The 3804-nt window shown below is 40.8% G+C and overlaps 1 protein-coding gene across 4 annotated transcripts in view; it reads left to right on the top strand.

The window, feature by feature from the left end:
* The first annotated feature begins 848 nt into the window (after positions 1–848).
* LOC118369046 (dystrobrevin beta-like) overlaps positions 849–3804 on the top strand; it is a 63644-nt gene continuing 60688 nt past the window's right edge. For 3 of the 4 annotated variants that reach the window (XM_052496604.1, XM_052496603.1, XM_052496601.1), the window contains exon 1: positions 855–1104. The gene's annotated coding sequence lies outside the window, so the exon portion shown is untranslated. Of the gene's footprint in view, positions 1105–3804 lie in introns of all 4 variants that reach the window. The other variant, XM_052496602.1, reaches the window with a different exon arrangement.

The raw sequence follows: 3804 nt of genomic DNA, 5'->3' as shown, positions 1-3804 counted from the left end.
TTTTGTGTGTGACATTTGTATGTCAATCAAATTCAATCAAACCTATTTTATAAAGCCCTTTTTACATCAACAGTTGTTACAAAATGCTTGACAGAGACCCGGTCTAGACCCCAAAGAAAAGCAGTGCAGAAGCACAGTGGCCAGGAAGAACTCCCTAGGTGGAAGGGACCTAGGAGGAAACCAAGAGAGGAACCAGACTCATGGGTGGAGCATACTCTTCTGACTGTATCTGTAATTTAGACTCTACTCTAATACTAGTACAACTTACACAATAGGCATACTATCAGTACCACATCACATTATGACAGTAGGCTTTTACACTTGCCTCATCTTTTTCACACTCCACTAAGAAGAGATACAATCCCCAGTTCAGATGCATGTTGTTTCCATATTACACATGATACAAATATGCTACAGAGAAAGTATATTGTTGATTGGAATGTTGTAGCATACCTGCTGACTGTTCCATATATCATACAATTATTCGGGTGTTCGGTTGTTCATGATGCTGAGGAGAGAGCGCGGCGCTCGTACATTTTTATGAGACGCCACCACCGAAGATTTTTATAACTAACACAAGATAGACCAGAGCCTGTCGTTTCCAATGAATCATAGTGGGCAGAGCCAAGCACGAGCTAGTGAAATTCTATTTGTGCGTTCTAGACTGTTCATACTGTGTGAAGTGCACGTATGCAGTAACTAAATTCGCCCTAAACAGCGGCATTTTTAGAGACTTTGGCAAAGGGTAAAGTCTCCTACTGCCAACCATCGGGCTTCCTCTCATCACCATATTTGGTAGTGAGTGGAAACGCCAACCGGATGCTTCACATTTATACATCCGGTGAAATATGTGTCTCATTGTTCTATCTGTGCCACCACCGTAATTCTGAGTCGTAGGCTATGAAACAGGAAACGCACTGGATATGGTACAGTGTTTGTATAATATAAATCGTTTTGCATTGCTCGGACAGCAATAACGAACGAATGCGGACAGACAGGTGAGACTGAGTGCAGCGATGATTCACGAAGGAAATATCCTGACTACTTATATCCTCTTCATCTGATGTTGATGCTATAAACGTCACTGGCGTGATTTTCAAACTGGTAAGGCTAATTGTATGTACAATTCTCATTTAAATAGCCTATAGAGTGGAGAAGGCACATCTAAATTAGGCTACTACACATTTATTAGGGTAGATATTTAGGGCACATTATCATTTCGCATATTCCTTTAAGATGCATCACACGACAAACTCATATTGCGGAAACAATGTAAATAGAGAGTTAAAACAGCAATATGGCCGCGTAGGACGTTCGGTTCCTTCCAGATCTGAGACGCATAAAGTCTTGTAAAGCTAATGATTCGTCACCGAGAGCGTGGATGATGTTTTCGCCTTTCGAGCCCTATAAGCCCTCGTCCTCCGTATGTTGACTCACTTCAAATGATGTTGTCATTAGCTAGGCTACCTACTCGGCAAGGTGCGATAGATATATCACTGCGCTATTCAACTGACACATGTATTATTTTAGTGTGTGCTGTGATGCTCCTATAGAGGCTGATGCGCTTGAGTTCATTCATTGCAAATGAAACCCGTGGAATGACGTAATGCTTGGCGATAGGCCTACTATCATCTATGTATTTGCATTTCGTTTAGGTTGACCTTATTATATTAAAAACGCTGATATGCCTAATAATGCAGATGATATAGCTCAGGCCGTTTGGCATTTGATGATGGGTGATCATCACCGTCATCTATGGAGCGCAGTTTGGGTATTTTTGTGTCAAAAAAGATATACCTCAAATAAAACTAATTGACGTGTCAAATAAGCTTTTATTTTGAAGAGTCAAATAACAAAATTATATTTTAGACTGTCTTGTGCGCTGAATTTGCATGCGCAAGCACTATGGTCTGTTGCACTGTCAAAGTGAAACAAAAAGTCTGCAAACAAGCACACACAGGCCACGATGTGTTTACAGTACCGTGTTGGTAATAAACCATTATTTGTTCGATCGAACGGGACAAGGTCTGTGTGAGCATCTGAAATGTTAGCCAAGTAGTGCAACATTCTCCTCGACATGCAAATCAGACACGGGGAGAAAAGATTGATCCTGCAGCTTCTGCCAGCCATATCCATATAACAGTTGCATATAATTAATCCTAGCTAGTCAAAATGCAGAATAAATAAGGATTTTGTCAACATTGATGACCGTTTGGAAACTGGAGGTAGGCTATTTCTCTGCTGCGTTGACTTCGGTTTGCAGTATGACAAAGTCACTCACGACAAGGTACAAATCTGTCGTTCTGCCCCTGAACAGGCAGTTAACCCACTGTTCCTAGGCCGTCATTGAAAATAAGAATTTGTTCTTAACTGACTTGCCTAGTAAAATAAAGGTTAAAATTATTTTATTTTTTAAACACTCAATGTAAACAGCCTGAAAACAATGAGCAGAAACTACAACAATTGTCAATATTGTTGTTCTCCTATTAAAATCGAACTTCCATTCATGAAAATAACTAGCTACTTAACGAACTAAACCAGCTAGATAGTAGGCCTTTTGCCCCGAGCCACAGATACTTTGAGGAGATAGGACACTCAGTTGGAATTGTATTCACTTCCATTGTGTACGTTGCCCAGACGTCGTCAATGGGTCGCGCGTTGCATTCTGGGACAAGGAGTGTCCAAGGACTGAATGGGAGTCATTTGGGCACTAGCTCAAAAACCCAACAAAAATGATAACATTACAAATATTTTCCGAGATTTGAGATCCTTTTCTTGTTCTTTGTAATATCGTATAGCTTTGGGATCCTGACATTACGTACGTTCGAGGAAAATATGCACATTAATCGACTCATACCTCGACTCTTGAGTAGGGGGTTGAATGACGATAGGCTTAGCGACCGTGGTACCTGGCATGACAACGTGAACGCGATTGGTCGACAGTATGCTGAGTGGGGCGTTAAACGTTTTGCAGGTTCATTGGCCAATGGGATCTCCTTTCAATTCAAGGGCTTTATTGGCATGGGAAACATGTGTTAACATTGCCAATTTGGTTTAAATAATGCAAAAACAAAGTGTTGGAGAAGAAAGTAAAAGTGCAATATGTGCCATGTAAGAAAGCTAATGTTTAAGTTCCTTGCTCAGAACATGAGAACATATGAAAGCTGGTGGTTCCTTTTAACATGAGTCTTCAATATTCACAGGTAAGATGTTTTAGGTTGTAATTATTATAGGAATTATAGGACTATTTCTCTCTATACCATTTGTATTCCTTATACCTTTGACTATTGGATGTTCTTATAGGCACTTTAGTATTGCCAGTGTAACAGTATAGATTCCGTCCCTCTCCTCGCTCCTACCTGGGCTCGAACCAGGAACACATCGACAACAGCCACCCTCAAAGCAGTGTTACCCATGCAGGGCAAGATGAATAACTACCCCAAGTCTCGGAGCGAGTGACGTTTGAAACGCTATTAGTGCTATTAGTCCGCTACCTAGCTAGCCATTTCACATCACATCGTTACACCAGCCTAATCTCGGGAGTTGATAGGCTTGAAGTCATAAACAGCAGAGCTGCTGGCAAAACGCACGAAAGTGCTGTTTGAATGAATGCTTATGAGCCTGTTGGTGCCTACCATCGCTCAGTCAGACTGCTCTATCAAAATCCACTTAATTATAATATAATAACACACAGAAATACGAGCCGTAGGTCATTAATATGGTCAAATCCGGAAACTATCATCTCGAAAACAAGACGTTTATTCTTTCAGTGAAATAAGGAACTGTTCCGTAGTTTATCTAACG

This window comes from Oncorhynchus keta, chromosome 35 (genome assembly GCF_023373465.1).
Source record: "Oncorhynchus keta strain PuntledgeMale-10-30-2019 chromosome 35, Oket_V2, whole genome shotgun sequence".
In the NCBI taxonomy this organism is placed as follows: Eukaryota; Metazoa; Chordata; class Actinopteri; order Salmoniformes; family Salmonidae; genus Oncorhynchus; species Oncorhynchus keta.
Note: the sequence above shows the minus strand (reverse complement) of the source record. Positions and strands in the feature narration are given on the sequence as shown.